The sequence below is a fragment of the Bombus fervidus genome, chromosome 16 (assembly GCF_041682495.2).
Source record: "Bombus fervidus isolate BK054 chromosome 16, iyBomFerv1, whole genome shotgun sequence".
NCBI lineage: Eukaryota > Metazoa > Arthropoda > Insecta > Hymenoptera > Apidae > Bombus > Bombus fervidus.
This window is the reverse complement of record NC_091532.1, coordinates 9,397,213-9,424,512: the sequence shown is the minus strand read 5'-3', so window position 1 is coordinate 9,424,512 and position 27,300 is coordinate 9,397,213. Positions and strand designations below refer to the sequence as shown.

The following is a 27,300-nucleotide window of genomic DNA, read 5'->3' as shown; positions in this document are numbered from 1 at the left end:
AAAATGCGTATAGAAAAAAATAAATACGATGAAAAATGATTGTTTTCAATAAAGTTCAATACAAGAAAGTTACATTAATCTGTAAATATAATTACGATCAGGTCATATAAACTTGAACACAGTAGAAAAAATATTAGTCGACGAAAATTTTGATCGTTGGAAATTTGTTTAGATCGTCTATAGAAACTTACTTTAACTCTGGAAAATTATAGCGAAGTATTATATTCTCCATTATTTCCAAGAGATAGCAGGCCTCTGTTATTAATAGTTTCTGATAGCGTCTTAACACGGTAAGACGAAAACTATACGATAACAAGTATAAACTAATTTAACTTTGACTTCATTATATTCATAAAACTCTATTTCATAACTCCCTAAACTTAACTTTTACTTAATGTCATAATTGGAATATCCAAGATATCTAGTCCCTGATTATACCGTTAACAGGATTATGTTATAATAAGATAGATTATAATTAGATCTCAGGTGGGTAGTTCTATCCACAGAGTAACGAATAATTCTATTCTTCGTAGAATTTGTGAGACAATAGCTTCAGAAATAAATCTCCAGCGGTGTAAAGAACGATCTCACCTTTCATAGAATCACTGATAATGGTCTGTCACAAACCGTCGGATTACTCGAACAAAAGAGCGGTCGCGTGACCTGAACTTCATTCATAACCTTCTGCCATTAATACCCAAAGGGCACGCTTAAATTTCTCGGACGAAATTCAGTGAAAAGCGACACTGCAAGCGCGGTGCAACCAGGGATATTTCCTTTAACATCAGACCACATTGTCCGAGGCCCGGCTGCATTGTTCTCGACAATGTCGTGGCAGGTAGTCTTCGAGGTTCGTTTCCGCGGCGAGACGTATACTTTCTATCCGTCTCGGTGGACACGCGACCGTGTAACATGCTGGTGTGTCCAGCTGCCGGACGACGCGTGCCTAAATGCAGGAAGGAAAGTACCAGTCGAGCAAAAGGCAAACCTTCTCTCCTAGTGAGCCGCTCAATTGGAAATTAACTTACAATCAAACCTTTCTATGTTGCGTTACGTGTTTAATAGTATCCTCCGAATAGTATTTTCTACAATTTAGGTATTTAAGTAAGTATCTTTTGTTTTAGTTGAGAAATGCGGAAATATCTAGGATATCAGAGATATGCGGAAATTGATATTACGTGAGTTGTTTCGTATGGCGTAAATCGTATATGAATTGTAAAGAATGAAATTATCGGGCTGATTTCAAAATTGTATTCATTTTTCCAATGGAATGTTTTACGATATTATTTATTATACAAATACAATAGTATTCTTTTCTACGATGCGTCATGTAGAGTTACTTAATGGTATAAAATGTTTTACTATTAAATAGCACTAGACATGCTATCTCAGTTAATTCTTATCAACATAACTTATCGTCTATAAAATAGTTGAAATCAAATATTAAACACTGTTTGGACTGCGAAGTATTACGGAGTCAGGACGATTGATATTTTCACATCTTCAACGATCCTTCAGTTACTCAAACGTTCTAATTCGTAGCTTCAATGCTTGCCAGATATTCCAATGTTTCCATTTAAAAAATGGCACACTAGGAAGGGTTCTAACATTCTAGAAAATGTTAAATATGACGAAATACTTAAATTCTAACGTAATTCCGTGTCGCATACAACGAATAATTTTATTTGTATGACACGGTAGCTGAATGTTGAGAATTCAGATCGCCTTACGAGTAGTTGACCTATTCTTCCACATGTCTGACGGATTTGTCACTGGGTTTGCAGCGCTTGCGGTTATGGCAGTTAGATGACGAGGCTGGTTCTCGAGCCAACTACTAGAGCATAACTCGCAAGAATGGGCGTATAACGAACGGTAGTTTCGAGAATAAGAGTCCACGATAGTCATTCTTATTTTACGATTATCGATGTTTGTTTTGCTCTGAGTTTTAATTAAATGCCGCTCGGTGAATCGGTCTAATAAACGCAAGGTCGATCTGCACGATAGAAAGTCAAGGGTCGAGGTTGAAAGCGGCGCATCCTTTGATCCCGTTTCGTTAATTACAGCGATACGTTCGCCGTGATTCTGCTATGGAGTATCCTAATGAAACCTGAAATCTCGTTCGTAACGGGATGATATTGAAAGTCCAATCAGAGACAGACGCTATACGTAGCGCCGAATATGGTTGTCGTCGATGAACGAAACTGAACAGCCGAGATAAAAATTAGGGGAACTCATTAATCACTTGGAACTACGATGAAGGTAGCGGTCGTTAGTTCTCTTCACTCGATGATTATGTAGGACTCTTGGGTAGGTTGAACGTTAAAATATTCCCAGAACGATCGGGCAGAACGCGCTTACGTTTAATCTTTGATACGAATACGACTGTGGTCGAGCTGGAAGAATTTAATAGGCACGCTGAATTTAATATTCTTTGATCATATCGTGTATACTCTAATTAAATTTAAATACTGCGCTTTATAACCTAAATTACATTCAAATTATGTTTTTATTCAAATTTCCTTCACTGCGATTAAAAAGTAGTATTGAATTAGAACCACTCGAAATTTTTAATATTTTTCATTTATCCAACTCCAGTAGCAGAGTTTACTTATTACTAAGGTGTTGTACATAAAACAACAAATTGTAGTATTCTATAGTATTCAGCTGTAACTTTTGTCATGTAAGCAAGCTAAAATCCAGTTGGAAATGGTCAAAGCGTTCTTTCCGCGTTATTACTCGTCTCTTTATTACGCCGTAAATAGACGAAGAAGGGAGGAATGCCACACAGGTAGATATAAATCCAGCTGTATCATTCTAATCTTCGTCTATTTTGCAACACTGCAAGAAACGTGGTCGTTTAGCAGGATACACTAGGTACACGAGGTTTAATAAATCATCGTCGCAACGAATCGTAGCGCGCAACGACCGTGAACTGGTAAACTTCGCGTACTTTAATTTCTGTATCTGGCTTTGAGGCGCGTTCACACCTTTCTTTTGGCTCTCTACACCTATTTCGCTTGTGTTTGCGCATCGGCTACGTAGTTACAGTATTGCTTTATTATTACGTTGCTGAAAATGTAATACATTCTCGACTTTGCAAGGTTTCACGCCCCTCCCCGTGAATCCTTCCCATTCAAATTGACACGCTCCTTTTATGGCACGTGGTCGTTTTATGTAACCCGCGGACGCGTTACACCACGCGGCCATTTTTGGCAAGGAATTGCACAGCCGCCGTTAATTATCCTTCTTTTTGCTGCGGTGTTTCTTTTTCGCCTCGGTGCAAGCGAGCCGAGGTGTGGCGGCAACCGAATCACCAAATAAAATCGGACGGCGTTCCACTTAACGAAAACTTACCGCCCCATAAAAATTCGGTACCGCCGCGCGACAAATTTCCTTACTCACCAACCCACGAACGATAAGATACAATGGCCTTTTCTATATACATATTTTGCTGCCTGCTCACGGACACGTAATGCCGCGTAACGATCGACTTGTCCAGAGAATTTACGCGAATTACGATCGTGTCATTGTCTTATTAGCCAATTGTACGTAATCTGCGTATTAAAATCAGTAGCAAACTTTAATTTCTACGGAGCTGTTTCTCCTAAATTCAAGCGATCTATTATTCCTCGCTATTGACCGTGGCTGATTCGAGCTCATTGTCAGCAAAATCTAAACCTATTTTTAAACGCAATGAATAGAAGTAGCGAGAGCAGATGAGAAGTATTATGCATCTCTTCCTTGTTTTTGCCAGATCTATTCTTTTCCCTTGTTAAAAAACTAGAGAATAGTCCCGGAATAAAATTATTACTGCTCCGCGAGAATTACAATACGGAACTTCGATTTATCGGAATTCGAACGAGCTCTACCATATAATATTCTAATTTCGAATTCTATAGAATATTTAACTCGTAAATAGCTCCGAAATAGAGAACATTTTCGTAACACGATACGAACAGCAGTACAGAAACAACGTCACGAAGATAGCAAACTATCATTCATTTCCATTGACAGAAAGAATCGTGCTCTTTTCATCGGTCATCCTCTTTCCGGAGCAACTCGGCTCCTTTGAAAATGGTAGCCGAAACTTGCTTTCCATTCACCTGGGCCGTTCCGCGGCTCCCTTGTCGGTTAACAGGACGAAAGAAAGAACATCTCTTGGCGAGCTTCTCGCGAGAGAGATCAGGTTGTTTGACGAGAGACGAAACGCAGGAGAGAGCCGGTTGAGAACCTTCGAGATTCAGGTTCTACCTGGTGCGACCCGACAGAGCACGGAGAGTCTTGGGTGGCATGAGAGTGCGGTGGTCGCGCCCTATGCTAACCCAACCTAACATAGCCCAAGATCTTTCTTGGCTAGATTCTCACCGCTCGAAACCACATCGGTTGGACTTGTTTCCATAAGATCGTGGCACATACATAGAGGAGTTGAATCGAGCCAACTCACGTACACCCGTGGCTACTTACCGGCCTAACCTCGATTCTCACGAGCTTCGTCGGTCTTCTACATATATCTGCTTTAATTTACAGAAGTTAGGATAGGTTGGGTTTGGCTAGGGTTCTTGGTAACAGTGATTTGTCGGAAAGAATCGTAGAAGGTTTTCAGGTGCGTCTATTTTTAGGGGCTAATGGTCGGTTCCTTTGGGTCAAGATTTGTTGCGTGCGATCCCTGCGAAGGAGTTTCGTTTTCCGGTGACCTTGAATTCTCGTGGTCCTCCGAGCGAATCAATACGAGCCGCGTTTCATTCAGTCGGAGTTGAATTATAGTTGGGACAGTTGCCTGTTATTTGGCAAACCGAGATTTAAAGCGTTTTCTTGGAACAAAGGTCTTCTAAGAACGAACAATTCTCAGTGGGACGCTGGATATTGTGCAGTTTTATGAACGTTCCGTCACCTTGCTAGGCGCAACCAATTGCCATCGCGGTTTCTTTTTCAATGGTTCCGTAGCATCAGATTCTGTTGTTTGTTGTTTCTTGCTGTAGCCAATCGGTCGTGGTGGCGTTGCGTGAAAAATCGATTCGCCGATTAATCGATTTTCAACGGTCTCGTTCGCGGCGAGACGAGAGGGCAAAGGTGAAGCCTAGGACAATCGTGAGAGTACAGAGTTTCGCGAGAGATAAGAAACGAGAAGGGAACACAAGCAGTACACGGTCTATAGATTCACGATGAAACTCCTCCAGCCAGATCTTTGATCTTGCACGATCCACCGACCTAATTAATGGTATGCGGGTCAGCTGCGGCAATAATTGAGGGAACCGGATGCAACTGAACGTCTCCGCAGCGTATTATCATTCAAATATCTTTCGCTGGTTGTAAGTTCACTCGGCCCTCCGAGTGTGACGATGCAGAAGTTAGATTCTAATTACGAGATGTGCAGGTGAATGGTAATTTAATGGTTGTGCTAAAACAAACAGCGAATTATCGTCGAAGGGATCAGCCACTTAATTCTTCCTTTGTTTTACGATCAATCAAATTTTCTTTCAGGATTGAAGATTCTTCTTGAAAGCAACTAATAATACTATATTTTTTTCGAGAAGATTCATAACATTTTTCATAATCGATGTTAATTTTCTGCACACTCGACGAGGTTAGAAAAGAACTATTTGCGAAACTAGTGTTACACGATTGGATGCAACGATCAAATCGTACATCGAAGAACAAGAGCAAGAAATATAGATTTTATTTATTAATATATGGAGATATTCAACTTCATATATTTCGTTCACCAATAAACATCGCTCACCTATCATTTATTCTACAATTTAGAAAGTTGTTTTTACCTCAAGAAAAGTGATTTGCGCAAACTACTTCAGAAAGATGTATTCGTGGAAGCTACCCAGTGACTGGTAAACATCCACGCAACGAAACGGTACAAACTAATGCCATTCTAATTCTACAAAAACTTCCTGAACGACCCCATACTTAAAGAGTCTTCGATAATTTCAAGTTCAATATTTCACTTTTATATAATCTCGTATATATTTTATAAGTATTGTAAAGAGATAATTGATCAGAGTCGCAAGGTGTATACAGCGGACACATCGATCTTGGCGGAAAAATGCAGGAGGAAGAGCACGGTTTTCGAGGCGAAGATCAGGCCGATAAACTCTTAGTGAATACGGCACGGGTAACAAGTTATGAAATGCAATTTGCATGCGGCCGAGATTCGCGTGGTAAACCGATGGCACGGTGCAACGCGCGGATACCACGGCACTTGGTCTGAAACCAGTCCTGAACTGGATTCCATCGAATTCGGGGCCACGGTTCGGCCTCTGAAACAGATCCGCTTTCGATCATCCTCGATCATCGAAATTGGCACGTCAGCTCGTTGAAACGATCACGAAGAAAAAAAGCCTTGCGCCTGCCTGTCGACGTTCCACGTCCCTTTCCAAACGTTTCACCGATGAACACGGAAAGCAACTATTTAGAGTATAAATGTTGCGCGTTCTCCAGTTGGATCCATGCCAGTATTTGAACGAATAATGCACCCGCATCGTGTTGGACCAGGCAACGAAAGGTTATGAAAGACGCATTGCAGAGGAGGGAATTAAATTTTCTATTCAGAATGGCGCTTCGTTTAGGGGCACGAAGTTTATTCGATTAATTTCGCGGTAAATGAGATTGGACACGAAACCACAACCAGAAGTGACGTTGTTAGGAATTTCCCCGGAAGTTAGATAGTGGGCGGTTTCTTTATACTTGTTTCTTATCCTTTCTTCGCTTTATTTCTGAAGTTAATCCTACGGTACAGGGAGACCTAATTCGCTCGTTGTTGTCGAATATTTTATTTTAGAGTAATAGAGCAAAGACAAGGTGTTTCGCCCCTATGTGATAACTAAATTTACATAGGAAATGTAATATTTTACATAGTTCGATACAATGATAACTATTATATTATATATTATATATTATATATTATAGCGTATATTTACTTACGCATTTATGAGAAATATAAATTATGTATGGTATAAAAATATATGAAATATCCCAGACAAGCCACGCTCATTATGATATTTAGTTGGTGGTAAAAATCACTTTCTAGGTTCCCTTTGTCCATAAATAATAAAAATATCAAGCAATACGACGTGAAAGTAACTTAAAATGTAATAAACGTGAAATGTCTGGATAATCAGAATTGGTCTATTCTTCGCCGTCCGAGAGTTAAAACGTTTCCAAGTGACGAAGTCACTACACCAAAGTTTTAATCGACGACTTATCTTGAACAGGACGAGCTTCTTAGTACCTGGTCCTCGTTAGCTCGCTGACTAGTTTCAATCAGAGCAATGTATTTGGTAATGGAGTATTCATACCCCACTACTATCAACTCTCTTCTCCACCACCGATTACAATCCAGAAGCTACTAGTTGGAAATTGATTAAGCAATAGTTGGAAAGCCGGTTGGCTTTCGGATATCCAGATGAAATCACGAACTGGATCCTTTAATGGACACAATGGCAACGAGGTATGCGTATACGTACACGCACGAGAGGAACGACATGAAGAAAACAAAGTGGTGTTTGTCTCTCGCCATTGAGAGTCTGTAATGGCCGCCCGTAACAAACAGTTCTCGCGATTAAGTTTATATAGGAGGTTGTCGTTGCGTGGAGGAAAAGGAAACTCGCGATGAAACGGTAGGAAATATTCCTCGAGCAAAAGCAGGATTTCCTGTAAGCGTCAGACACGAACATTTAAACGTATACGTTCTCTGATGTCAGCTGAACGCAGCATCCATGTGCGGATGAGATTTCTCATAAACGTAAAATGGTCCGACTGAGTCACTTTTAATCAATTTCTTCGGTCAACTTCAATTTTTAAGCAATTTCTCAATTTTATTACGTAAGTACACGAGTAACGTTCAATTTATAAAAAACAAATTATTTCCACGAGTTCATTTGTCACGAGGCGATGACAAATAATAGCAAATTCACAGATAATATTAAGAAGTAATATCTGCAATATGATCTTTTTTTCTGCTTTTTAATGTATACAGTTGATCTATGTGACTTCTGAGCGGTTTGTACGAGCATAACGCATTCGTTTCTTTATGTATTCATTATTTAGTATATTGTTGTCTACCAAAAGAGAGAGTTACGTACAGAGAAAGTGAAATATGTGTTTAAAGTGAACTGAAACTCTAATCTTTCTCTCTACTATCATATACAGTGGCTACAAAAAGTATTTGCATACCATTGTATTTATTATAGCATTTACATACCGGTTAATTAAGTTCAAGTACATTAAATCTCGTATTATTTAGTAGCATTCTTATACGACTACAAGAATTTGACACTATGAAAATGAAATGTAGGATCTGACTAAAAATCTATTCATTTTCAACGTATTCCAAGCTTTCATTCTCTTCACAAGAAAAAGGAGATCTTGTTGAAACTTTTCAAACACGACAGAAATTGATCGTTCGCGTGTAGATTGCTATTGCAGCAGGCGGCCGATCGTCCGCCGCGTATAAAACGTATAAAACTCGCCTATAGGAAAACGGAGATACGCTTCTCCATTGTATCTGTATTGTAGATGCATCTGACGTTTATAGGAAATCCCGTCTTAACCAGAAAAAAGCGACGCGTCGCTTCTCTGTGACTCGATCGTCCGAGAATTCTCTCGGTCCGAGAATTGTGATCGGTTCGAGCGTGACTCTTATGACGAGCCGGTTTTCATACGCGAAAACGGATAGCTCGAATAAACATCGGCTCGCGATCCGAGTCTCCGGATATATTCAGGGAGAGGCAATGAATCGTTGGAAATTCGCGTTTCGAGAGTTCGTAATGGATAGGTTGCGTTGCAAATTGCAAACACGATGTTTCGTGAAATCGATGACCGAGCAGGAAATAATAGAGCATCCACGTGTGGAAGCTACTTTGTGCCGCCTATCTAAAGCGAAAATCCTAATGACTTTTTGATACAAGTGTGTGGTTGCGTTCCCACGACAAGGAATACGCGATATAATTACTTAATTGCACGATACCGGAGACGAGAGTCAGAATCGAAAGAAGACAAGAACAACGATTTCAATCTCGTGCGATGATCCTCGCTTGACGTGTGTCAATTTTATTATTCGTTCTTTTTTCTCGCGGATATAGCGGCTCCTTTATGGTTCGTTATTTCGCTATCTCGTTTCTTGGTCTTGTTTGAATAGCCTATTTCCTTATATCGTACTAAGACTGCTAGTATCATTAAAAATGATGACTTTAAATACGATATTAAAAGAATAATCCGCGATTTCTCTTTTCAACTAAATGCTATTAAACGCGTTTCTTTAACATTTACGTTGCAACGTTCGACTGCTGTCGAAGAATGCCGTTTATTTATTCGCTGTTTATCCTCATTCGCTCTGAGTATCGGTTGAAAATGTCGGAAACGAATCTTTTGCGATACTCCTCGATATTATGTAATCGTACGATGGTACATTAAACGATAAAGTCTGTCTTAAAGACTTAAAGAAATTAATTACACAACATAAAGTTAATAAAACACTATGCGAACGTCGCAAATATGATCAAATCAAATTTACTTATTAACTTATATAATAATACAAATTGATATAAATGAAACAATTATAATTAATAAAACAAATGGAAACGTATGAAATGTTAAAAATCAAAGACTATACTAGACCATTGCAATAAGATAAATAATACCAATAATAAATTTTCCTTGCAATTGGGAATATCATTCGCCTATAGGCAAACGTGCAAACGCTGCAGAAACGCGCAGTTCCGCTAACCCTTTCGTTTCTCTACAGAAGTATACAACGCTCCCCACGAGCAGGACAACCAAATGAACTGCGAGTATGGTAACAACGGCACGTGTGTGGGAAGAAAAATGAGAGTAACGGCACGAATCGTATGGGATCGCGACTCTGCCAGAGCGTACGCTTTGCTCTGCGCGTCTGCATCTACATTTGATTCCACGCTATGAATCTCCGAGGCTTAAAGGGACCCTTTCATATTGCAAGGGACTCATGTATACACTGCACGCGTTCAGCAACATGTTCACCAGGGATTTCCTCTCTGCGGACGCATATTGCCCGCTGTGAAACTTTACGATGCATTTTTAATCGATTCGTTTATCGCACCGGCTTAGAACGGCCGTCCACGTTCTAAATCATCCTGTGTGAGATTTTAGCTCGAGCCGGAATTTATAATTCGATCATTGAAAATGTTAATACGTTGTACGTCGTAGATATCTCACAGCCAAAGTTTACTTGGCTTTTGGAATGCAAATATTTACGTATTCCACGTTCCATCGTGGCGGCAGGGACGTTTTCGTACGAAAATAAACGACAAGATACGTCGAGAAAGCATTTCGAAGCTTTCCTCTATAAATACACTGTGTACACCTAAACCTATATTGCTTTCCACGTGGTTGCGTCTCGCATCCGGAAGTCCATGGTATAAATAGAAACGCCGGCCTTGAGGCTCTGAAAACCTTTGGTACACCTTGCTCATTAATTATCCTGCATGCGATTGTTTGTAAATGTTACGGGCTCCTTTATAACTTGACGGATAACATCGGTGATGTCTTTAATGAAAATTACTTTACCGCTAAGGTTGCGTGTTTTTTTCTGCCTGATACAATAACGGATAATTCGTTGTGGTTTTTGTCTCTTTACCACGCACGTTAGAATAGAACTATGGGATTGCCATTCGTATAATAATTTGACAACTCGTTATTAATTTTGCAATGGATTACAAAAGATTACGATATTTCACTAGAGTCAGAGACTTTGATCGAATCGTTAATGACCCAAGCGAAATTCGAAAGTGCATACTCATCAGCGAATAGTGCTATTTTTCACAATCTACAAAAACGTGTAGACGTTGCAAGGAACCGTGTTTCACGAATATGATCGCGAACGAGACGATTTATGAATAATTCGAAGCTTTTAAAATTTAGAACAGTCAAAAAACACAGCTACGTAAAAACCAAATCATTCTGCCAATCAAATCACTTCAGAAGACTCGCGAGTCGTGATATCACAAAAATCGTATCAGAGCAACCAATACTTAGAGCACGAAAACTTAACGATTACAACTTCTTAACGTAATCGCTAATAACCTTAAAAGGTGTACGTAGCTTTAAACACACAGCTGCAAAAAAGAAATTACAGTGGGTCACATTCGAATCAGACGATCGCGTCTAGTATTAGGTTGTCCAAAAAATGTCTTTCGCTATCTGTACGCAGCTGCTTTATTTGGCTATGTTGATACAAACATGAAACCTAATCTGCAAATATTGTGGTCTTTATCTTCTATTGTCTTCTAGCTGTCGTAGGACACGTTTCGTTTGTATTAAAACAAAAAATGTTGTGCATCTATTATCTTCTTCTAAAATGAAAGAATCTTTTAGGACATCTAACAATTCTCTAAACTTGATATACTTATAAAACTCATGACTCATGCTCATTACACAAAAAAAAAAAAAAGAAAAAAATTTGTAGCAGCCTTGTACTAGTATTCCAAGTACAAAGACTTAGCAAGCGTAAAGAGCCAAATTCGAACGAAAGGATCGCGTGGTTAGAAGCAACACACGAGCGGTGAAAATCTTGTTCCGTGAAACCGCAATGCCATCGAAACCAGGCTCCGTTACCTCGAATGATCGGCCTGGTCAGGTGTACACGTGCACGACGAGCGTGCCGGTGACAAGCTCGCGAGCTTCAGCATTATCTAGTCGTGTGTGCACACGAGCGATGAGCAGTCTATGGGAAAATTCAGTCGAGGTTCCCGTGGCATCGCGAGCAGACGCGGGCCGATCCCAACAGCACCGTTAGCAGGCTTCAAGGATATCCTGTGTCGCGTGCAAGCAAGCCGCGTGAATTACCTTACGGAGCCTATCCGATGCACAGGACGAGAAAGGATCGTCAAGGATTACCGGTAGTCAATGGCCGACGCTGTTTTTGTCGACCGGTTTCCAAGCCTTCCGTGCGCTGCTGTTTGAGAAAATCGTCCGATTCCTGACGGTGAATTTATTGAATTATGGATGCTTTTTGTTGAGAATGGCTATAATGCTTATCAAGAATTACGGTAGAACTTCACATTACACGAATATACAAAAGTAAGTGAACAGTTAGCGGAAACTATTGGCACTGTATTTATTATCACACTTACATACTGATCAATTATATAGAAATGTATTAAATTTTGTACCGTTTAGCAGTACTCGCATATAATTATAAAGAATTAATTTTTTGAAAATGAAATGTAAACCCTAACGAAGAACCGCCTTATTTCGTAGCCACTGTATAATTATCTATACTTGTGTTATCTATAATTGTCTATTGCGACCATTAGTTTATCGATAAGATACACATATCACGGTACTTGAAGACTACTTGAAGAAGACGTTAAATTACAAACTAATACAATATTAATTACAAACAAATTAATTAAACATCGTAATAGAAGTCCTGGTTTTGTAAGTCGATTTAGTCAACAAGGACAGGATATGAATTGTTTGAATAAATAAAGTTTAGAAAAATTCTACTCTATGGTTTTGACACGATTAACGAGATACCTACATATTATTCGTATTTATGGTTGGTCGATTGTACAATGTACGAGTGATTGTACAATTGATACCGGTGTGATCGAACAACGAAGGACAGAATGTTTTAATCTTTCGTCGAGTTATTTAGCATCGAGATGGAGTGTCGAGATAGGGTAATGGTTTGTGAGTAAATCTCGCGTTGGAATTCGAAAAAGTTTAGATATCTTTATTTAAGAAGGGCGTGGTGTATCGGATCGCAGATAGTTTGGCATAGTTCGAGAAGGTGAACAGGGTGCTCGAGGTGTTATATTTTTCGACCTACATAAGAAGCAGTGTAAAATTTATTCAAATGAAGTTTTGATGAAGTCTATATCAAAGATTAGATCATATCCACGATAATGTCAGGTACTATTTGCATGTGATTAGATACTGTTCATTTTTCGACGAATCACTAATTACGGTGCGATCATTATGACCGCGGTTTACCGTTTAATGTGAACGATGAAAATATAATATAATTTAACCGAGGATTTTCTATTCCATTAAACAACTAAACATAGTATAGCAATTTCTTCTTCTTTTCCTTTATTTTTTAAATAAAAAAGTTTCAAAGCGTCATTGATCTTACGATAGTGGAAAATCCAGAATTACTTCTATTTTTCAGTATTATTATTCAAATATTCCGAATCAGCAATCGTAGTTAAATTATGCTTCAAATCGATCTCTGTGTAAGAATCGCGTGTACGGCTAATGAACGAAACACTTGAGTTAAATATGTGATAATATGTTTCAATTACACTGCTGTACCAGGTTAGAATGACTTGTACTTTCTGACGTGTCGTAAAAAAACTCTCTCGCTCATAAGCACATTACACTCTTACAGGTTTCACGTACGCAACACATATTCTTACCACGTGCAGTTAAATCTCCACATGATACCGTGCATCCATGTACGTTCTCAGAACTGTTCGCTTCAACAAAGATCAAAAGGATAGACAAATTTGACACGTTTCTTTTTCGAAATCCTTGTACGATGCAAACGACCATTATGAAATTATTTTGAACTTATCACCAGGCGATATATTTCGCTGTGGTTAGCCAACTTCCGCTTGTTCTGGTTCGCAAAACGAACAGGCATTGCAGTCGATCTCCGGGCTTTATTATTGCTAATTATTGCCAGATTCGACACGAACATTTTTATTACAGTGGTTAATATGAGCGTTTCGCTTGTCACGAGTTATACTTTTGACCTTTGCAAACGCACGCTTGCTCTTTCACCTTCTCTTGCTTATGCCGAGTTAACTAGCGCTAGGCACTGCAACGATAGAAAAACTAGTTCCGATACGCAACCATGTCAAGCAGAAAAGCCGCAATGCGCCATGACGTCACTGCTGAAAAGAGCTGCGTCCTGGGATATAGTTCTCGTTCCTGATATTATTGCTTCGCTTTTTATTCGTGGCCCCGGGGCACGAACTGATTAAGCGATGCTTATCTAGTAATGCCCCTTAGTCACGAGTTTTCTGAAACGGCCGATGGCAAAGGAAGGAACTTTAACCATTTCTTCAGGATTTTATCGTGGAATCGCTCGAATGTGATACTTCGCGAATAATACTTGGGATCAACGGATAGGGCATGTGAAATATACAGCTTTAACCTTTTCACGACTGAATATTTCTGCAGATATATGGAAAATTGTCTTGTCAATTATTGACGATAAAAATACATTTTTTCTGATGTAACAAATTATGTAATGCATTAAAATTAGCATGAGTTTCATCGGAAATAAATGCGAAGTTTGCTTAATTAAGTAGTAACGTTTTAATAGTAATATGACGATAACGACGTTAGACCTTTGAATTATTTCGTCATTTATAAGCTTTAAAGAGTAATCCGACGACTTTCACGTTTGAATCTTTCCGAAAGAGAAATGCCAGAAAATTTTAAGATTAAACGTTATGAAAAGTGTACACACTGTGGTACATCTGTTGCACGTATATTGTCTGAATGTTCTTCGGAGCCGGCGATTCTTACAAAGAATACCATTTCTCTGTCGTAGTAGCAAAAACTTGACCCATGACACAGTACAAAGTACTTAGAATCTAATTTATGACACTTTCGAGACTTTATCGTTTTCTCTCGCTGACAATGAGTCCTGTAACACTGACAAAAATTAAACAATCATTTTGTACTTTTAAAGCTTCATATTATCCTCCAAAGTAATCTGTCAATCTGTTGATCTATCAATCAAAACGTTCAATTCTTACACCTTAAATGATTGATCTCTTCTAACTAACAATAAGTGCCGTGCAGAACTAGAAAGATGATTAACGGGACTGCACAGGGACAAGAAAAGTATTATACGTTAACGTCATGCTAACATTATTTTATTTACAGTATTTGTGTACGGTCGAAGAAAAAATAAATGAACAGGCAGTCGAAAAGAGAAAATATCGATAAGATTTTATTAAATATGGCTTGTTACAAATCGATTCAAATGATACGACAAATTACGACGCTTGTATTACACTAAAATGCAAACGTTAATTTCGATTATTCGATAAATGATCTATCTACTGTAAGAGTACAGTATAATAAATAAAACTAGTTCATTACCTATACAACTATTTTTATCCCAGATTGTATACAACACTTTCGTCAATGAGCTTACTAAATGCTAAAAGCACTTCGCCAATACGCGTGTCTGTCTTTCTGACTGTAAAAGCTCTGTCAGAAACAACTAATCAGACCTGCACTCCTTTAGTCTCCTCTAATCATACTTTCAGCTTTCTACGACACATACGAAGCTTGAATCCTCTTCTGTCAGTACATCAGCCAACCCTTACTCTTCATCTCTTGTTTTCAACTGGAAGGCGTGACTTACTGACACGTTGTCAGGCTTTCACGAAGGCCAATTGTTCGCCACTGACCCGAAAAATGACGAAGTACGAACAGTTGAAAAAAAGCGGCGCAGGTCTCCGGATGGCTTATTCACGCGCCTCGGCCGGCACAAAATCTCGAATTCCGTTTTGCCACGGAGAAAGCATGAAATTCGAGAGTCCCCCACGAAACTCTGGCGGAACGTGGGTGTTTCACACGCGTTCCACGTCAAAACAAATCACGAGGGCCAACACTGTGAATCACATCCACGCCTCTTACCATGAAACGCTCTTACTTTTCATCGGAAAACCGGCTTTCCGAGCTGGAAGTGCTGCGCGAAGTTAGAAATCACGACTACACAGGAAGTCGCATCGGAAACCAACGGAACGAAACTTTCTTTTCGGGGCGGACGTCGATTTTTGTAAGTACAGCGAACTTCGTTGGACGAACTGGCAAAGGAATATGGTTCCGTGTGCACGACCAAGATCAATTTCAACGGACTGATTTCAGCAAATTGTGCGTTCGAAGCGAAAGCCACTCTTCGGATTTACAGGAAGCAATTTTTATTATTACCATATATTGGCTGGATTTTCTTCTTTTTCTTTCGCAAATGGAAATTCGTTATTGACGGAAAGCACGAAACTGGAGAAAGTTCGGAAGATAATAACACCTTTGTAGGTGAGTTGGGTCGTTGGTGACTTCAGTGGCATTTTACCCTTGAGTTTCTTTCTTCCGAACATTCATTTCTCTTGAAAATGTTCGGAACATTCGAGTTAACAGATGGTTGATGATAACGTACTATGGAGATAACGTAGTTGTTTATTCGACCAGTCGCGGAGAAACGCGATCGCGAGGAAGCGCGTCAACGGGAGTCGTAAATTCCCGTTACGATTAGAATAATCGACGCCACGAACAGGTCGATCCCCTATTTCGATTAGGATAATAGGGGTAGTTGCATTAGTATAACACTGAGGTTAACAGGTTATAATATATATTTCCAACAACTTTGTAGAGAAGATAGTTACGCTGTTGCGTTAAGTATAAGAGAGGTCATAGATCCAGTCTAGAGATGTCGACTGATCTGTAGTCGTAGATCCGGTGACGATGCTGTCGCAAAGGAAAACTCTTGCTCGCTGCTGATCGCCCTACCACTGGTCGCTTTCGGGTGGAATCCCGGGGAATTTCATGGGAAAACCCACGTTTCCCCAATTTTTATCTGATGGATCAATAACCATAAAGAACCTCTTGAACCGAAGATGTTTTTTGCCACTTATCGGCCTTAACGATAAATCAAAAAACCTCGTTTTATGTCCGTTCCTTAGGATTATCACGACCCGCTTAATTCTATGTGCACAGTTGGTGGACGCCTTGATCGTAGAGAGTCAGCGGACGTAACACTAGTATCAGAGAACTTTTTCAGGAAGTATGAAAGCCTAGAATATTACAAAGTACTAGGATTGAATAAACAAACGATCCAGTGCAAACAGAAAGATTTCTACGATGCACGTACGTATGTCTGTTAGTACCTGGAGATTTCGGTCGACAACTACTATTAATCGAGGACACGAATTGCTCACAGGAGATTCGCCTAGTCGAATGAGAAAAATAGCAAACGTAAATCTCGTGAGACCGTCTGCGAGACTATCGGTCGGGGATGCAGCGTATGATTTGTGACGCTTCTTAAAGCGCAATTTGCGTAGAAAGTCGCCGGTACTATTTGTAACCGTTCGGGATAGAAAAGTCACATGGACGTTTATTTCGCAAGAGTTTTCGTCTAAGAGTACAGCGTTTGCGATCCGCGTCGATCGCGGCGGTTTGCGTTTCACGCGCGACAGGAAGGAGCGCGGCACGTTCACATTGGCCTGTCAAGGGTCGCGTATCCTCGACTTCCGGCGCGATCGCGATGGACGCAAACGGAGGTCGCTGTAAATCGCCAGGAATTACGTATAAATAACCGCTAGGAGGTTAACGCGACAATCGAGAGATCGAGCTGGCAAATTTACGACTCGGCTGTAACAGTCATTTCCCCACTGGTCGATCGTTCGATGGAAATGTGCCCGTGGAATTACGTAAATCATCCTTTCTCATCCGTTTATTCCATGGCCACGATGAAAAGTATCCACCGAGAGAAGAAAGTAAACGCGTTTTACATCCGATGAAACGGATAAATTTCTTGTTGCCGACTCGTTCGGTGGGAAATCACGAGTTTAGGAACTAGATAGCGTTCGATCGGGCGTGATCGTTCGGAAACGGTTCGCGTGGCGACTTCTTGCCGCAACGGCGCATAATTTACCGGTTAAGCGCGGTTCTCATAGAAAGTAAAGGAAGCGGGTAGTCGATTTGCCTGCGTGTCGACGTCCTGAAAGCTTCCCGCGAACGCGTGCCACGCGATGGCTTCCTTTTGCACGGAAACGGGTTTAACGGACTCTTCGAACGCTACTGAGCGATTCCAGGCGAAAATCGCCTTTCACGTGTCAGCTTTGCTTGTGAGGTCGGCTTGAGTGCGCTTCGCGGTCTCTTGAAAATTCGCCTTGAAATTTGGTCGTTCTGAGGCCCTCGTTCATCCGAGGTAAAGTCGGTTAAGTCGAACGAGATGGAAAGTGGAATTCTGTGATGCAGAATGAAGAGGCTGATTTTTAACTAGACGTTACTGTAGAATACGATGTTTAAAAAATGTTATGTGATGTCAAGAAAAAAATAAATAACAGAATTATCGGTCACTTTTCGGTTTTCCACTTTACACGAATGTATGTTAATGTTCAAGTAAATACCGAATGTAAAGTAGAACGTGGAATGTATATGAGTTCTCTTTCTACGTTTCACTACTAACATGACTTGTTTCTTGCTAATTTTTTAATTCGTTCATAGGATGTTCCAAAGAAGTAGATAGAAAATAATCTTCCTTGGAACAGCTTATGAGAATCGGAGAATTATTTTCAACAAAGTCGCGTTTCTATAAGGTAAAAATGTGAAAAGAGAACTAATGTACATTCACGCAAAGTGGAAACTTGAATATTCCATGTAACATTAGTTTATGGACACAAGTTTATCGAGACTTTTTTGCTAGCTTTCGACTCCTCTCATCCAGTTCTGTTAGCCTATAATTCCGAAACAGTCTGCACAAGGTAATAACTTTCAATAACCGTAAAAACAGGATGCACCGACGTCGCGGCGTTATTGCTTCTGATTAATGGACGTTTCGCGAACAGCGCGAGCCAACAATTTACCGATGGCGGTCTGGTCTCGCGAACGGCGTGAGAAACGAGTCGCGAGATCGACCGTTTTCCTTTTTATTTAGCGAGGCTAATTGCACGTCTCGGGGTTAAAGACGATACACAGTCAAATTGTGAAAACGCGCGAAAATTCATTTCTCCGTTTCTGACGTGCGCCTCGTTACATGGAATGCTGTGCGTTTCACGCACTTTCCATATACGGAGTCACGCGGACATTAAGAATAGAACGAACGTGGCCCCTTGCGAAATGGCACGCGAACAGCTCCATCCAGCTGCACGCATGATCGATAGTAACGACGTCTCGAGAAAGTTAGCGAACCGCTGATTTACAACTTTGTTACGAGCCCCCTACGAACTAAGCATTGTACTTTTGAACTGATTACTACCCACCTGATATGTGATTTTCAAGGTCTGGCATGTTGCATTTAGAGTTGACACATTGACAGATTGTTGAAATTTACATATGTAGAAAATCAAGTTTCGACGAAGTGTGAAGTTGCAGAAGAATACGTTTTCAAATTTTCAAATTTCCAAATTTTTTTAATTTTTTGGTTACTTAAATTTGCGAATATAAAAATTCTAGAAAGCTCAAACTTTCGAGTATTTAAACTTTCGATCGCTTAAAATTTTTAATATTTACCTCCAAATTTCCAAGTATCCAAATTTTCAAATTTTGTAGTCTCCCACTATCCAAATTTCCGAACTTCAAATCTTTCAATTTTCAACTCTTTAAATATTTAAATATATCTCAATTCTCAAATATTTAAGCGTTCAAAGCTATCAATATCATTCAAATCTTCTAATCTCTGAGTGGCAAATCTTGTAAATGTTCAAATTTTCATATCTTGATATCTTATTTAGTAAATCGTTGCGGCTATTACTACGCAAGATTGAAGTGTTTATCGAAGTGAAAAATGGAGGACGATTAAGCCATTAAATCGTACGAAGCAAGCTGGGTATAGGCGAGTCAAAAAGCTGCAAGGCAACGATTTCGAAGGTAACGAGCCGCCCCGGCATGTTCTAGAGTACGTAAATTCTAATGAAATACGTGATCGATCCCAGTGAAACTTGAGAAACGGTGCCCGCCACTCATATCCGGGGCGCTTTTAATTGAAACTTTCAAATCCATCGAATCACGTAGTTGATCATTTTTCGCCGCAAATTTCCACGTGTACCAGGCTAACTAAATATCAGCAACACTGCCGATCTATAGCGGAAAAATTCGTTACCGCACCGAGGTGAAGGTGCTTACGGTACCAACGATAAATAACGAATCTCGTATAGATTCGCATCTCGATAAACGTGTGATTCTTTGCTCTTTCACTTTACTTTTCTTTCGAAAAGATCGTTTATCGACGAAGCTAACTTTACTAATTGTACAGCCATTCCGTGTGCTCTGATGAGTTTCAAACTTCTCCGGTTAAACTTTTAACTATTTCTTCTGGGGAATAAGATTAGAGACTCTTACTTTTGAAGATTCTTAGCAAAATCATACTTTATTTAGTGCTATAATAAAATATATCGTGATAGTATAAAAGTTAATTAAACCGTTGAAGTATTACGATTCCCAAATTTCATTAACTTTAGATACAACATACGTGCATATACGGTCTAACTTAATCGATTAGATGATGTTAAGATTTCGACTAACATCTTTCGTTCCTGACAAATACAGTGCCCCTTTTATCGAGAAATTACTCTTGGCATATACACAATTAACGTTTCAACAAAGACGATTCTGATAATAAAAGTCAATAAAATTCAATAATTCTTTATCTTTTTAGAAAATTCTGTATAGATGAAACTAACTTGATAGATCGTTTAACTATCTCGTGCACTAGTTAATTGGAAACTTCTGTGGCAAACTTTTTTCAACAAAGTACTTGTGTTTGCTCCGAATAAGATCGGCCATTGTCCTCGAGGAGAGAAGTTGCTTGAAAAACTTTTCCTCGCCCGAAGGCGAGCAATTTTCCGTCTGGCTCGATGTTGATCGTAGTTGGAGGAAACTTTAGGATCGTTTTTGGAACAATTGGATTTGAAAGCATGACGTTCAATGAACTCGTCAAGCTAGTAGAAAACTGGTCGGCTTTGCCAACTCGTAGAATTCGTTTCTTGTCCCGGTGGGATACAGAGATTGCTCTGTACCTCTGTACAACTGTTCCACGAAAGTTCCACGCCAACGCATAGTTATGGGCAAACAAACTTTTATCTGCCAACGTGATAGATCTCAAGAGTTTCACGATACCAGAGCATTGCTGGAATAAAACTTGGCAGCTACTCAATAAAATTCCTTTTGGAATATTTCACTTCTTCTAAAGTGTTTTTTAAAACCTGTAAATTTGACGAATAAAGAAATACCTACTTTAAAATATCAATATCACCAAGGATCAAGTACGAGATACTTGATTTATTTGAACAAGCTACACATTAATATTACCCACTGACAAATGCTTCAGAAGTACAAAGAAAAAATGGAACGTTTCAGGATTTTGCGTGTTATCCTTATACGAGGATCACGCTAATCTTGCCTATATCGTTCTAATTTTAATACGTTCCCACTATCGAAGCAAATAAGTACCAAGGTAAAAACGCGTCTATTAAGTAAGAATGCTATAGGTATATGTTGATCCATTATCAGTAACGATATTCCGTCTCCTTTCCTTTCATCTCCAATCATTGTCTCGTTTCGAAAACCACTATCGAATCCTCCATCAGACGCAACGCAACTTTCATGTTGTCCAGTCCACCTACGACGTCACCTAGAAACCATCTCGTCACCGGTCGTTATCACATGGTTGTGTGGCGATCGATCGAGGCGGTCGGACAGGATGAAGAGACGCGACAAGCCACGTACATACTTACACGAGAGAGAAGAGGGAGAGAGTTCCTCGACCCATTCTCGAACGTAACGAGGCTAATGGGAGAACGATCGTCGGTCGGCTTTTCGAGCCGACGACCGGGTAATTTCTCCTACGCTCGATTCCGCGGGAAAAACAAGACCGACTGCAGGAAGAGGAACGATCAACGTGCTTCTCGGCTACGTTCCTCTCTTCCTTCGCGACTTGTATGCACAACCAGGTAAGAGGCATTATCGGCCAGATACGGTTAAAGCAGACGCGTCGGGGAAACCTGGACGAGGTTTGAAAAGCCGGCGTACAGAAACCAGAAGGACGGCTTAGTCACACAACTCGCGTCTGGTCTCGACTGGATCAACCAGCGACATCGTGGATTTTCTAAAACGATTAGAAGTAATTGCGTTCGCGCGAGCCTTCGCTATAGTTAATGCGGTTCTAGAAAAGCAACTGGAAATCTTCTGCAAGTCGTCATGGGACACGCAAGCACCGTTGGTCACTGTTTACGTCGTATAATTTCTTTATTAATCGACTATCGAGGACGGCTAGTTATCTCGACCAGGCAACTCGCCCATGGTGTCGGTATGGTTGACACGCCCGTTAGGAACTTTTCCTGGCGCGAAGTCGCCTCTTATTAACGATCCAATGGCTACTTGGCTTTTTTGCTGCAATCGTAATTACACGCGTTAAAATGGACATGGCATATATTAGCTCGTTGGAGAAATGAAACGCGACGGAATCGAGATACGTAGCTTTCTATCGATCCGTTGTAATATTCTTTCGGTAGTTTGGTCGAACGATGTTGATCCTTTCGCGGTGACGATACATTGAATTCGTCGTCGCAGATAGCTTAGCGTTCAACGCTTCTGACTGCCTTTCGTTTCTCGATGGTTTAGCAATAAAATTGGCATTCGTGGACGATGAAAGACAATTCGTATTTGGTATTCGTTTTTCTCACGCGTATAATTAATCGTAACTTTGCTGGTAATTTAGATTAAACTGAAATCCTCGAGCACCACGACAGATCACATCCGTTAGAATAAGTAAGAAGCAGGCAACGGATGGATCTTTTTTTTCACTTGAATTCATTATTCATTTATTATTGGAGCAAGAAGCAAATTAGGATCGACGACGTCGGTCCAGTTTTAGAGTTTACATTTCGAAACTATCAGAAACGGTTCTTTTCGTGCTCCCTGATTGACAAATGTTCCTCTAGCTGTTCCCCTGAATCACTTCCAAGACACCGTGATTATTGATGTTACAGGAAGAGTAATTGACAGCAGCTTTCTGTCTGCAAATAGTGCAATCGCTTGGAAATTACATGCGAGTAGAAATCGTGTGTAGCGTGTCCCGCCCAAAAAGTAAAGAAAATGACCGATTTATTAATGTCCACGGTGTTGGGTTGGTTATTGCTCACGTTTACCGGAAACTCGACGAGTTTCTCGAAGGGATAAGTATATTTTTCTACTTTATGGCTGGGTAAAAGTAAAATAAACGAATTTATAAATTAATTTATCAATCGATTGCATTAATATTTTTCTGTATCACGTATTAAAATAGTTTAAATTGTTGAAGTTTGCGCAGAATTTAGTATGTTTCTTCAATCTTCGTTAGAAATGTCTTTTTTCATTTGTTATTTCATCTGGAAATTATATAACAAGTAATTAAAGCACGTTTATCTTCCTCGTCATACGGTCTTTGATCATCGAATTAGAACCACTTGCACTGCTGCTCGTAATTATTTGAATCATTTGAAAAGTTGATGTATATTGCTTGAATAATCTAAATTTAATACACGAAAATGTCTGACTAATGATACGCTGCTTACTTAGCGTTTATGGCAGAAGCGAAATAAAGTACTAAAAATTCTGTAATTTACGAGCGCCATAGTATGCGTATAACGTTAGAAATGAATAATCTCTGCCATCAAAATTCATTCGTGCCTCTCGTTCTTAACGACGAAAAATATCAAAAGGTTTGAGTGATTCTCGTTAAATGATCAGACTCTTCCAAATTTTCCTATATCTATTTCCGCTTCATTTACAAAAAAAAAAAAAAAAAAGACAGTTTACACAATCCAATTTACAGGAAGCTGTGGCAAATAGCAAAAGGCAGCATAACGTAGTGATACCATAGAGATTTAATAGGCTCGCTGGCGATGCTCGTTATCGAGCGTGTGGTGAAATCAAGGGCCGAATCAGCAACGCGCGATCGAGTGGCCGAGCGCGGAAAGAACTCGGCGATCGCGATCGATCGTCGAGGATGTTCCTTAATTGGACGTCGTCGCTATGTTTCGGCACGCGGGATTTTCTAAACCGATTAGAAGTAATTGCGGCGACAGCTGCCCCGCGGGCTGGAAAAGCACCATTCGCAATGTCTTTTTATCGCCGTGGCGATTTATTAACGGCCATCCCGCGGATCGATCGAGAGACCAACGTCGTCGTCGGAGAAAATAACTTATCCCCGAGTAATCGACGCGATCGTTTGTCCCCTCCGCGAATTCTATCAATTATCCCCCTTACTTCATCGATTACCGACCCGCATGTATCGATAAAAATTAACGCCGTCGTCTCTTTTAAACTTATCTACGTGGCAATTATTCTTCATTTGTCCGTTGAATACGTTGAAACGCTCGAACGTGGTGATTGCAGATAACGCACGGTGTGAATCGTATGGGAAATCGAATCAAAGGATGAATAGAAGAGTGACACGACGTGTGATTGTACCGGTGATCGTAGCATTTGTTCAGCAAGGTCGTTGTATGCGTCGCTTCATCAATAGTTACTATATTTATCTTCATTTGTCTGAAATCCTATTGCGAAACGACTGGGTTATTCGTGCAGAAATCATGCAGTTCGCAGAACCTGAACAGACTTGGCTTCGATTATTACCTTCGTATGTTAGATTCCAATTTTGGAGACAAGTTGCTACTTATTTTGTACGTGTTGGAAGCTTGTAGCAAATTTTCTATGAATCTGAAATAATAATAAAAAATCGAAACATAATTTATATGTTCTTTAGTGATGACAGTGGAATAATAAAGCTAATCGACCCATGCGAAACACGCTTTCTTCTACAGAAAAGCTGTTAATCACGTTTGGAGAAAGAACGAAACCAGAAAGGTAGCACTTGTGCTTACGGCGATTGCAGGATTATATTGATGACGCGTAACCTAATCGTAGGAATGAAACGATTAATTCACTTATGCATCGAATATCGGATGAAATCGAAATATGTGCATAGAGGTTTTAATCTGGCAAGAAGTAACATTTGGTCGAATCCAGGTCAAACGCGGATGCCACGCGGTTTTCTTGGCAACTCGCTTTTTCCTGACAGATTTATCGCGTGTCTCATTCATAGCCGAGGAATATGGAAACGGCGAATCGTAAAGGAAAGAGAAAGAAACCCGTGCATGCAGACACGATCGTACGCCGCGACAGTGACGTCCGCGAAGAGCCTTGTTAGTCGACATTGAACTTCCTTTCACTGTGTAATTGAATTAATTGCTGGTGATATTGCCGCGTTACTTTGCGTTTATTGTTCTCTAACATCGCCAATCTTCCATTCTGCCTTTCTCTTCTCGAACCCTTAAAATTCGTCCCTCGTTTTACCACGACCTTCGTGTCGTAGACTTTCTTGTTAGCGGGCATTAAAGTCTCTTTCACCAGCGCGATCCAACCAATTCCCCGCGATTTCAAGCTTTTCCTTGGTTTTACGTTCTACTCGCTTGCCCATGGGAATGGGCAAGAACTTCGTTACGCGTTGATTTCAATGACGTCTTCTTTTTGCCTGTTTTTATAAAGAGAAAAACGATACATTTTTTGGTGATTTATAGCGCGGAAAAATAATCAAAGAAACTCTCTGTCTGTTACTTTCATTGGTAACATTTTTTCTAATAACCAAATTAGTCTAGTTTTGTGATTATAACATGATTGCATTTTGGTCTCTAAGATATCACGTATTGAAGTTTTCTTGGAAATTTCCAGGATATTTTCCCGCTTTTCATATGTAGAATAAGTCGTTTCATACGGAACAGAATATCCGCAATGTAATAAATAGCTCCATGTCGTAAGGAGTTTACGGATCAAAGAAATCTGTCATAACACTAATTGAAATATTCGCAAACACACTGCAATGGACATTTAAAAAGCAGACAACATTTCAGACAGGAATATATTTGAAATAAAAAGACAATGCGCTACGTTTTCGTCAAAAATGCACGTGAAACAGAAAATACTTTCCATCAATTGTATCGATGGTACATACTTGTTAAGTACTATCAGTAGTACTTGTACCTATTTATTCGTCTACTATCGTCTACTATCAAAATTTTGGCTATAGAAACAACACAGACATTATGTTCAAATCCAATCACCCTTTTTCCACTCAAAAGATTCCATCATTTTCGAACAATTCTCCCTCGATTTACCCATTACTCGTTATCATTGGTAAAAAGTGGGAAAACCGCACGGTGCAGCTTCGTAAGCGCGAAAGAAGCGACGCCGATGAACGAGGAAGGCCGATCCGAACGGAACATTAGAGTTCGCGACAGGTTCGCAGACAGATCTCGCGTTCACGCCCGAGTTCACGCGGTTTTTGTCGCGTCGACTGAACGACAATGGCTACCACGGGAACCGGTAACCCTGGACTAACTTACTTTCAGCCGATCCAGTCGCTGAATTACAAGTAGCCTAGCGTACTCTTTGCGGATCGCTCTGAGGATCGTTGTAAACAGGGCCTAAACGGCGATCCGCGTCCAAAGCGTAAAAAGCATAAACGGCGTGCTCTCGGCATAAACCGTAATTTTCCTCGCTACCAGCGAACAGCGCAGTCGCTTGAACAACGCTAATTTTTTACGACGTTTCATCTATTGCTAACGATCGGTGTCTGGAGAAAGAACGGCGGCTCACTTGTACAATGAAACGACTAGCCTCTTTGGATGCAAATATTACGTGGCGTGGCACGAAGAACGCTGGCTCGAATTGTCGTTAATTATCGTGTTTTCGACGGTAGCGGCATTTGTTTGAGGATTTATATGGAATTTGTATAGTAGTTTGGCGTGACACGTTTAAGATTAGAAAGTATAGTCTTTGCGTTTTTTAACACGTTGTTAGCACGCATGGTATCTAAATCGAGGATGTTTATGCCTTTAGGATACACTTCAGATATAGAAATTTAAATGTAAAATGTATAAAACATCCGAAGTAAAACGTTCATTGTTATATTTACTGAATAGAACAAATCTGCGTATTTTCAGATTTTTTCATTTTTTCTAGAATATGTTCCATTTGTTCTAGAATATGAAATTGCATAAACAACAGTTTAATGATGTCATTCACATAGTTATGTGTGACGCAATGGTTTTGCATGAAAGATCAAGGTTACGTGCATAAGTATAACATAGGAATTTTACCTTTTAATTTGACAAGGCAGATAAAATCTTGTCTGTACATAGCAGAGATGATTTTTTACAAACAATGTATTACAGTAGCTTGCAATATGTGCTGATAATTTTAAAGAATGAGGTATTTGAAAAAGTGATTTTTGTTTATCGATAAAGTTTTTGAATGTATGATACGATTTAATACGATTTAATAATGAATTTATAAATATGTTAAGATTATGATCGAAATGTTTCGCTTATTTCGAGAATAGTAGTCTTTTCACTAACACGCTACTTCAAGTAGTATTGTAGATATACAATCAACGTTTCAAGTGATACAAAGACGAACGTGATAATAGAATTCAATAATATCTCGACCCAGATCTCATGTATTCGCGTGCATAGTACGCGATCCCGCAAATCCTTCGATCAAATCGCGAATACATAAATCTCATTT

The 27,300-nt window shown here is 39.8% G+C and overlaps 1 protein-coding gene, 1 long non-coding RNA gene and 1 other non-coding gene across 4 annotated transcripts in view; 1 reads left to right on the top strand and 2 right to left on the bottom strand.

Moving 5' to 3' along the window:
- LOC139995843 (uncharacterized) overlaps positions 1-27,300 on the top strand; it is a 192,492-nt gene that overhangs the window by 81,788 nt on the left and 83,404 nt on the right. The gene's annotated exons all lie outside the window — the stretch shown is intronic.
- The window catches only part of Knockout (Stork-head domain-containing protein knockout), a 110,323-nt gene that overhangs the window by 78,554 nt on the left and 4,469 nt on the right, over positions 1-27,300 (bottom strand). The gene's annotated exons all lie outside the window — the stretch shown is intronic.
- LOC139995977 (U6 spliceosomal RNA) lies at positions 21,074-21,175 on the bottom strand. The gene has a single exon (XR_011802102.1). It is a non-coding gene; the product is annotated as a U6 spliceosomal RNA (small nuclear RNA).